Source organism: Mus musculus, chromosome 4 (assembly GCF_000001635.26).
Source record: "Mus musculus strain C57BL/6J chromosome 4, GRCm38.p6 C57BL/6J".
Classification (NCBI taxonomy): Eukaryota; Metazoa; Chordata; class Mammalia; order Rodentia; family Muridae; genus Mus; species Mus musculus.
Window position 1 is genome coordinate 106,829,997 of NC_000070.6, and position 10,492 is coordinate 106,840,488.

Genomic DNA, 10,492 nt, shown 5'->3' on the forward strand with positions numbered 1-10,492 from the left:
TTGTTTGTTTTCGAGACAAGGGTTCACTGTGTAATTCAGGTTGGCCTGAAACTCTGTAGTCCAAGATAGCCTCATGACAGTCATCCTACCCCAGCCCCCAAAGGGCTGGGATTATAAGTGTGTTACCAACATACCTGGCTTTTTTTTTTCCTCCTTTCTGACTTCCGCTGTGTGGTTCAGGCTGGCCTCAAACATAGGAAAACCCTCTGTTTAACCTCTGAAGAACTGAGATTGCAGGTGTGAACCACCATGCCTGATAACTTTCATTCTTTCATACACCAGATATCTGTGCTACCTGCCAAAGGGGCCGGAACGGAGCAGTAAACGGGAGCTGTTATCTGTCAGCTAAGACTGAAACCCATAGCATTAGCACTGCTGTGTAACAAGTAGCCCACGCCTTCCTGCTTTAAAGTAGCAGCAATCATTTTATAATCCTTCTCATGTAAATGCATAAGGGACTTGAGGGGGCTCAGCTGTACACGGGTAGCTCAGGGCCCCCCTGTACTGGATCAAACAGCAGCCAGACATGGTCAGTGGAGGACTTCAGGAACCAGATAATGGCTAAGCACCTCACCTGCCCTCCCAGTCAGTGGAGGACTTCAGGAACCAGATAATGGCTAAGCACCTCACCCGCCCTCCCGTTGACTTAGCCCGGGACTTCTTCCTGTACTTCTCACAGCATGGTGGCTTCAGGGCAGTCTGCTGTTTACACTACATCTGGCTTGCACCACAGTGAACTCTCCAGAAACAGGAGCAGCTGGGCAATGGTGATGCCGGCCCACAGGAAGCTGAGGCAGGAGGTGCTGGAGTTCAAGGCCAACCTGACCTACATAGCAAAACCCTGTCTAAAACAAAAAGTAAAGAGATTATCATGTGGGGTGGGGAGGAGACGGGCAGGGAGGGGGAGATAAGAGTCTCACTATGTAGGCCAGTCTGTTCCTCCTGCTTCAACCCCCAAGAACTGAGATTAAAGATTATATCACCACACCCAGCTACAAGTGGTCTTTTGTTTGTTTGCTTGCTTGCTTGTTTGTTTGTTCTAAGACAGAGACTCTCTGTGTAGCCCCAGCTGTCCTGGAACTCACTCTGTAGACAAGGCTGGCCTCGAACTCAGAGATCCACCTGCCTCTTTCTCCTGGATGCTGGGATTAAAGGCTTGCACCACCACTGCCTAGCCAAGTGGTCCCCTTTGATCCCTGATCTCTCTGCCACTGGATCACCTTCCTTGTATACAGCTTTCCTGAGGTCTCACCTATGTGGCTTCTGATGGCTAAATGACTTGGGTTAACTGTTTCTAAGATGTCAACAGTGCAGTGAAGAAGACAAACTAGACAGAGTAGAATTACCCCAAAGAGCACATGAGATTCTACACACAAGGCTTTTCCTCAGGACAGACCCTGCACAGGGCCATTTTCCTGGCTTTGGGGTTGCTTGACTAACAGGAAAATTTCCATGCTGTTTCAGGAAGTGCCCACCGACCTTCTCAGTAGAAAAAGGCCCTGTGGGTCAGCTGAGAAGCCTGAAGCCTGAACTGTCGGAGAACTGCCGAGCTCTATGGAGAACATCTGGGATAGAAGATGAAACTGGAAGGATGTAAGAAGAGGGAAGGAGGGAGGGAGGGAGGGAGGGAGGGAGAAGGGGAGGGAGATAAGGTGTACAGAGAGATGAGGCCCAGGCATGTGCCTCTGCCTCATCTCTTATTAGGGATGGCTAATGTTCAGGTCACTCATGCCTCTCCCTAGTGTCCCCAAATATTGAAATAAAAAAGGAGGAGGAACCTACCTGCCAGACCTCAAGGCCTTCAAGCCAAACTGACTTTGCCCAGGCATCCTCAGTGGCCTGATGGCCAAGCTGGGCCACACTGCTTGCACTCACCAATGGCCCAAGAAGTGATATGCTAGCACTCAGTACCCAACACTGTGGTCAAATCCCAACTCTGGATGACACTGAGTACCAGCAGCTATGTGGGAAAGCTGGGAGCTCTTGGGGACTGCTAGTGCTCAGCAGAAAGCAACCTGAAGGTAATTAGTAAAATGATGGAGCAGGGGCCCATGGAGATGGCACAGCAGGTGATGCCCTGTCCACACACATACATACACGCATAAACATGCACAGAGACATATATACACACACATACACACAAGCCAGATGGATTCATGAGTTCTAAGTCAACTTGGACTACAAAGTGAGATCCAGACACGCACTACACACACACACACACACACACACACACACACACACACACACACACACACACATTAAAGTTTGTTTTATTGTTTTATTTATTTATTTATTTATTTATTTATTATATGTAAGTACACTGTAGCTGTCTTCAGACACACCAGAAGAGGGCAGGTCTCATTACAGATGGTTGTGAGCAACCATGTGGTTGCTGGGATTTGAACTCAGGGCCTCTGGAAGAGCAGTGTGTACACGGCTGAGCCATCTCTCCAACCCATACACACACTAATTAATTGAGCAGACATGGAATCTCCAGGACACTCCCACACAAGACCTCAGGGGACATGGATCAGGGCTTTTGCCAAGGACTTTCTTGAGAGACAGTTGTTGGAGGTCACCACCAGGAGGATGGTTGAGAAGGGCTCACAGTCCAAGGCCTCTACATTGACTCTAAACATGGGAGAGGGTTAATCAAGCAGAGAGTGTAGAAAGGCTTCAGCAGCCTGCATCACCCGAACGCCAGTCCCCAAGTTCCCGAAGTGCGTACAACATTCCGAGTATATGCAGAATTCAATGGCGCTGAGGCTTCTGGGATAAGGAGCCTCGGGAGGAAAGCAAAGACAGAAACAAGACTGGTACATGTTAGGTATTTCCTGCAAGCTAGACCGGTGTTTGGAGCATTCTGTCTATTCATTTCACCTCTGGAATATTCTAGAAGGAAGGCACTGTCACTAGAAGTATCAGTGCTAAGACACAGAGGAGTCATTATATTACCCAAGGACACACAGCCGAGGAATGGAGGTGCCAGGTTTTGATCTCCGGCTTTGACAACTGTAAGAACCTCTTCCTGTTGCTTCATCCCAACCTCAAGCCTACTGAGCACTGAACTTGGCTCCTATGCCTGATGCTGGGGCCTGGGTATCCACTGGGCTTGGCGGCACTTAAATGCTAGTCAGAGGCCAACCTCTACTTTTTTTCTGTGTGGCCCTGCTGTGTTTTGCCCCACAATCCTGCTGCAGCCTCTCCACGTGCAGTAGCTAGTACCCCACCCCAGTTGCAGCACAGGCCTATGCATCTGCACTCCTGCGGATCCCCCCCCCTCCCCCACTCCCCCGCCCCTCCCCCGTTGCCTAGGTGCTAGCCCATGCCCTCTGGCCTCTCGACATCTGCTACCCTTGAACCCTCTCCCTCATCCCTTTCCTTTCTATTCTGTTTCATTTTGTTTTTGTTTTTGACACAGGGTTTCTCTGTGTAGCCCTGGCTGTCCTAGAACTCACTATGTAGACCAGGCTGGCCTTGAACTCAGAGACCCGCCTGACTCTGCCTTGTAAGTGCTAAAATTAAAGGCGCACATCATGGTGCCTGGCTCCCTTCTTGCTTCTAAGGAACCAGCACATCTGATTAAGTTCTGGCTCTGACCTCACTGGCCTTCCTCACTACCCATAATGCCTTCACTCCCCAGGGTGGGACCCAGGCCCTAGGCAGACACCTTCTCTACAGGAAGCCCTGGGGATCTCCAGATAGCAGAGATGCAGAGCAGGGAGACCAACAGGACTTAGGACGAGGCCATATGGGTGAAGCTTGGGCCCTGACTTTCACCAATAATTCTTTTTTTTTTCCTCTTATAAAAACCCAGCAAATCTTTCCTATAGAGTTTTCAAACCTAAGAACTATTTATTATACACATAGGGATTTTTTTCTTTCTTTTAAAAAAAATTGAAAGTTTTTTGTTTTGTTTTGTTTTGTTTTGTTTTTCCGAGACAAGGTTTCTCTGTGTAGCCCTGGCTGTCCTGGAACTCACTCTGTAGACCAGGCTGGCCTTGAAAGTCAGAAATCCGCCTGCCTCTGCCTCCCAAGTGCTGGGATTAAAGGCATGTGCCACATCACTGCCGGCTAAGTTGGTTTTTTTTTGTTTTGTTTTGTTTTGTTTTGTTTAAAACTCTTTTAAAAATAAGACTAAGGGGGTTGGTGAGATGGCTCAGCACTTAAGAGCACTGACTGTTCTTCTAGAGGTCCTGAGTTCAATTCCCAGCATCCACATGGTGGCTCACAACCATCTGTAATGGGATCCTATGTCCCCTTCTGATGTGTCTGAAGACAGTTACAATGTACTCATGTGCATTATATAGATAAATTTAAAAAAGAACTCTAAAAAAAATAGAACTAAGGGGGTAGGGAGCCGTGATTGGGATATAATGTGAATAAAAGATAAATGGACAAAGGTTTGTGGCTCAGAGGAGGAGGTTTGCTTACCCTGAACAAAGACTGCAGGTTCAGTTCTCAGTTCAGCATTGTGGGAAGTAAATATGATTAGCACTTACAGTTTTTTGTGGGTTTTTGGGTTTTTTTTTTTTTTCTGGTGTTCTTGAAACAGGGTTTCTCCGTATTTCTGGCTGTCCTGGAACTCACTTTGTAGACCAGGCTAGCCTCAAACTCAGAAATCCACCTGCCTCTGCCTCCCAAGTGCTGGGATTAAAGGCGTGCGCCACCACGCCCGGCACATTTACAGATCTTAATTGAAGCAGGCAAAATGAGTTCAGGCACACACATTGGCCATTTGACATTCCTTTGCCCTGCTTCAGTAACTTTCCCCATCTGAAAAGTGGGGTAATGTATACCTTCCTATGAGAAAACTAACATGAGACAAGGGCCTAGCACCCAGCAAACGGCAGTGTTGTTGCGTTAATACATCTTACTAACAAGCAGCTTTGATACTGTTCTCAACACAGACTTAATCGAGCATCTGCTCTGTGCCCAGGGGTATGAGCTGCAGCAGACCCAAGGGCTGAGAGAGATGTGGAGTTGCCAGTGTGGACTGTGACACCATGATGGGAGGAGGCTAGGGTTTAAAAGGGGCAGAGGGACCCTGAGAGCTGGAGGGAGGAAAGCAGCTGACTTTGGAGATCAGCGGGGCTTCCTGGGAGCCAGGAAAGCCTGAGTGGCATCTTGAAAAATCCAAGAGATGGGCTGGCCTCCCAACGGGACAGCAGGCTGCTGAGTGTGGCTGTGTGGCGTTCAGAACACTCTGGGATTGCCCTCAGGAAACTATATGCAGGAGTAGAGGCACACACCTGTGGTCCTAGCCCTCAAGAAACAGAGGAAGAATATGTCCTCAGTTCTGCTCTGCACTGAAAGTTCCAGGCCAGCTCCATGAGACTCTGCCTCAAAAACAGAAAGAAAACAAAGAAAAGAAAAGAAAAACTAGCCGGGCGGTGGTGGCACACGCCTTTAATCCCAGCACTTGGGAGGCAGAGGCAGGTGGATCTCTGAGTTCGAGGCCAGCCTGGTCTACAAAGTGAGTTCCAGGACAGCCAAGACTATACAGAGAAACCCTGTCTCAAAAAACCAAAAAAAAAAAAAAAAAAAAAAAAAAAAAGAAAAACTAAGCTGTACATGATGACTTGCGCCTTTAATCCCAGCACTTGGGAGGCAGAGGCAGGCGGATTTCTGAGTTCAAGGCCAGCCTGGTCTACAAAGCAAGTTCCAGGACAGCCAGGGCTACACAGAGAAACCCTGTTCTGAAAAACCAAAAGAGTGTGTGTGTGTGTGTGTGTGTGTGTGTGTGTGTGTGTGTGTGCGTGCGTGTGTGCGTGTGTGTGCGCGTGCGTGCGTGCGTGTGCGCGCGCGCGTGTGTGTGTGTGTGCCTGTGTGTGTGTGCGTGCGTGTGCGCGTGCGTGTGTGTGCCTGTGTGTGTGTGTGTGTGCGTGTGCGCGTGTGTGTGTGCGTGTATGTGTGTGTGTCCTACTACAAGGATCACTGCCACCACAGCTCACCACTACTAAGGAAGCCATGATTCACGACTGAAGGGGTCTTAATCCAGACATGACTACAGGCAGCTTGCACGAGCTTTGGAAGAGATGACTCCAAGCAAAACAAGTACCTTACTCACACAGTAGCTATTGTCACACAGGGGGCCTGAGAGCCTTGTTATGCCAGGTTGCGGGCTACATCTCTTTTCTAGACACATAAGCAGGCTCTTTCTCAACCCTGTTAGACCAGTCCAGAAGGCTTCTCTTCTGTGTATTATCCCTTGATATTACATCAAGCCCTAATAAAAGGCTTCTCTCGAATGGTCTTTTATTGCCCGTTTGTGGTCTGTTGTGCATGTGGAGTAGGCCGAGCTGGTTACACAAAGGACTGAAGAAGCTCCTTGGCTTTTCGCCCCAGACATGTCCAACACAGTGAGAAAGCAACTGGGCAGCTCCAGAGAGAGGGTGGCTAGAGCAGAAACAGGAGAGCTGGGGCGAAGAGGACTAGCAGTGGCTGAGAGCAAAGGCAAATTGTGGCAGGCAGCCCTGGTTCTGCTAGAGTCTCCCAGAGCCCAGGTCCCATCGCCCTAAGCACATGAGGGAGATGTGACACTGGCTTTGGAGTGCAAAGCCTAGAACAGGAAGCCGGGACCTGAGCACCACACTGATGCTCTCTGTGAGAGCTTGCAGCATCTAGTGCCTCTGCCTTTGAAAGCCCAGAGTTGGCTCTGATTTGAGTGTAGGTAGTTTTGAGCCTTTTGGTGTTCAAATCCTGAAGCCACGATCCTCTAGTTCCCAGGGCTTAGGCTCCTCATGCACATGTGTGGATGGCAGTGTCCTATTGTAATAGCAAAAGGCTTCGGCAACCGTGGCTGAGCTAAAAGATTCGGACTCTTAAGAGCCCAGGCTGCCAGTGTGAAACCACCCTTGCAGAGTCAACATTTCCATGTGAAGTAGATAGGACCCTCAGGCGAGGAGGCTTCCTGCTGCACGCCTGTAACCCCAAGGAGGCAGATGCAGAGCAATCACACAAAAGTTTCAGGCCAGCCTGATCTACCTACCTAGCATGCATGCTCCTGAGGGACACTGAAACCTTATTTTACAAAGGGGAGGGAGAATCCACTCAGCCAATCATTTGTGAACCACAGTCCACCTTAGTCAGAGTCTCTCCAGCTTCATCTCTCCCCTTATACATCAGCTCACCTTAGTTCCACATAATTACTCTTTTACTTCCTGGTATGGGACCAATTTCCTTGTCTCCCTCGGGACTCAGCACGTGTCCCCAGGAAGCCTTTTCTGCCTCAGCCTAGGCAAGGGTCCTCTTAGGAACGCATTCTGACTTGGATTATGGTGATGCACACCTTTAATCCCAGCTCAGGAGGCAGAGCTCTGAGTTCCAAGCCAGCCTGGTCTACAATATAAGTCCCAGGACAAGATTTACACAGAGAAACCTTGTCTCAAAAAAAAGGGGGGTGGGGAGTGGAAGGGAACCCATCTTTCGAGGCCAGACTGATCTACATAGCAAGTTCTAAACCTGCCAAGGCTACCTAGTGAGATACTGCCAATATAACAACAACGACGACGACGACGACAATGATTCATTCTACCAATAGTTATTCTGTCACCATACTGGCTATCTCTTTAGCAACCTGTGACTCTGCAGGGAAGGAGTTGCTCACTTTGCTATCGCCAAAGTCTGGGCACCCACCACAGCCCAGCCAACAGAACAGTCTCTAGAATACAATGCATGCGTCAGGGAGGGAACCAAGGGAGGGGCGATCTTGAGGGTAACTGAAGACTGGGCAGGATGTGCAGGAAAGCTGAGAGAATCTCCAGTTCAGAGCCCCCAGTCCCAGCAGGGGCAGGTGCCTGAGAGGATGGAGAAGAGAATTTTAGAGGTTACTTAAAGGAAGAAAGGAAAGGACCAGACTTTTGGTGCCTGCTTGTTGGTAAGCAAAAGGGAGAGAAAAGAGTCAAGATGACTACAGACAGCTCCCCAGTCACCAGGGAAAGAGGGAGGCAGCTAGCAGGCAGCTCGGACACCAGTTACCTTGGACACAAATAACCCTCAGGGACCCTGGCCCCGTCAGCGCGAGCTGCAGCCTCTTGACAGCGCCTCGGCAGCAGCCAGTGCACCCCCCTCCCTTCCCCAGGGGCTGACTTGACGCTCTGCTGGCTGCGAGCCCACCGCTCCCTCCCGCAGTCAGCTCTGCGCCAGCCAGGAGGGGAGGGAAAAGGAGGGGGCGGCCCCCGGAGCCCTGCAGGGAAGAAGGGAGGGCGAGTAGGGAGGAAGCCAGCTCTGCAGACCCTAATCGAGGAGCAAAAGAGCACAAGAGAGGGCGTGGCCGACGAAAGAGGAGGAGCCTAGCTGTGTCACCTAAGGGTGTTGGGGGAGCGGGGGGGGGGGGGGGATGCTGGATACCTTCTTTATAACCCCATGTCCCCCTCCCATTTTACAGATGTGGACACTGAGAACTAGAGCCCAGCGTTTTGCAATAAATTACCTATCTGTAGGCCCCCTCTCCCCATCCAGGAGCATCCACTTCCACCCGGTCTGGCAGGGCTGCAAAACAGAGAGCCTGGACTGCTCCCCAAACCTAGGTTCCCGTCCCCATGATGCAGGAGATAAAACACAAAACAGGGACTTCAGTTCTCTGCTGATTGAACAAGTGAAATTTCTGAGTTCTCACTTATAAAATGAGACTTGATGCCTCAAGAATGGCCCCAAAGACAGTGAAAACAGAACGGCCGGTTCAAACAAGCCTATGAGTGAAGGATCTTCTCTCTAGGGGTCTGTTTTAGTAACTGCAGGTCCGAGACTTGATTGGGGAAGCTTAAAGGTCCAGCATCCTCCAGAAAGGCAGTTGGATGCCCCCGACTTTCCACCAAGTTTTAAACTCTAGAACAGAAACGTAAACCCTCCTACCCCATCCTCCAGCCCTTAGAACTGTCACTTGGAGGCCGTCCTCCAGCCTGTCACCAGCCTGCCAAGGACCACCCCAGTCCAGCTCCGTGCTCCAGGACTTATTAGGCCTCTAACCCTATGGCAGCCGCCCTGGTCCCATGTACTAGCTAGATCCCTTACCCTCCACACCCTCTCCACCCCTCCTGCAGACCCGCGCGGCCTCTAGGGGGCACTGTTGCTCCGAACTTGGCGGGCCGCCGCCACTTCCCCCGCCCGGGCGAGCGCCGCGAGGACGCTAGGGTTCTGGGAATACTAGATGCCCCCCGGCACACGCCGCCCCCCGCCGCCGGCCCAGCCCCGGGGCTCCCGCGCTGCGCAGCCCGCTCGGTGCGGACTTGCTGCTGCCTCCCACCCCTCCCCGCACAAGGCACTTCGCGGGAAAAGGCTGGTTTTGCCTTTTTATTTTTCTTCAGAGGTTGAGGCAGACATTGGGTCCAGGCTCTACGCACGCACCTACTCGTCTGTGGCTCAGAGATGAGGGGTGGGGGGAATTAAAGAGGCTAGGAGGCTTGTTCTACCCAAGAACCTGTCAACTGCTTCCCTGTCACCCCTTTATCCTCTGCCACCCCTCCTGGTGTGACTGACAGGCATCCATCCCGCGAACCTCCTCTCCCAGAACATCGCCTGAGAGCCCCAAACCCCAGCAGGACGTGCCCTGAGGCTGTAGTGTCCGAGGGTCCTGGCCCCCATCGCCGGCCTCGCCAGCGCAGCCGCGAGGTCCGGGGTGCGTTTAGGGGATGATTCCTACTGCAAATGCCCTCGTCGCCCGGTTGAGCCGGGAAGTCCGGCTGGAGCGAAGAGCTCTAGGGGGGAAACGGAGGGAAAGCCCCATTCGAGTTCCGGCCAACGATTTTACGGGAGGAGGGGGGATGTAAAAGCCCCGAACCCACAAAGCAGACTTTTTAAAAATTCTAATTGAAACCATCTCGAAGTAAGGGCCGCCAGGAATGGGCCAGCTCCCCGCCCCCCCCCGTCCCATCCCCCTCCTCTGCTCCCCGGAGTCCGATGAAGTCATGATAACTAGACTGCAAAAAGAAAAAAGTGGAGGGTTGGTCTGGGGGGCACGGGGGTCCCGGGCTGGGGCCCCGCACGGACACAGTTTGGATACTATGGTTACGCGATCCGACCCAAACAGCGAAGACGAACAACAATAGCGGCCGCCAGAGGAGGAAATTCCTTCCGGGGTGGACGGCGCGGGGGGAGGGGCGCCTGGCTGGAACGCCGAGGCGGCGGCTGGGCCAATCAGCGCGCGGCCGCCGGCGGTTTCAAGGTGCCCCGCGCCGCCCGTTCCCCCCCCCCCCCGCACCCCCCCTCCCGCGCGCTCCGCTCGGGTGCTGGAATTGCTGAGACGTTTCCCTGCACGCGCCCGGGTAACACTGCGGGGGCTGCTGCCCAGGCCCACACCCCCAGCGCTCCCCGCACCCCTCCCGGAGCCCACCACCCGGGGCGACTGAGCGAGCGTTCCACTGCACGAGTTACTTGCACTGGAAGGTGGGGGAGATCCCTGCCAGTCAACCCCTGTCTATGGGTTGGTTCCTGCATAAGCCTGTTTTCTATTTTAAAGCATGTCTCAAGGGGGAAAAAAAGAGAGAAAGAA

At 52.1% G+C, this 10,492-nt stretch overlaps 1 long non-coding RNA gene across 1 annotated transcript; it reads right to left on the bottom strand.

Moving 5' to 3' along the window:
- Positions 1 to 9,281: 9,281 nt before the first annotated feature.
- Positions 9,282 to 10,165, bottom strand: Gm31125. Its single transcript, XR_376510.1, has 2 exons — positions 9,993 to 10,165; positions 9,282 to 9,698 (listed from the first exon to the last, which is right to left on the bottom strand). It is a non-coding gene; the product is annotated as a predicted gene, 31125 (long non-coding RNA).
- Between the last annotated feature and the right edge of the window lie 327 nt (positions 10,166 to 10,492).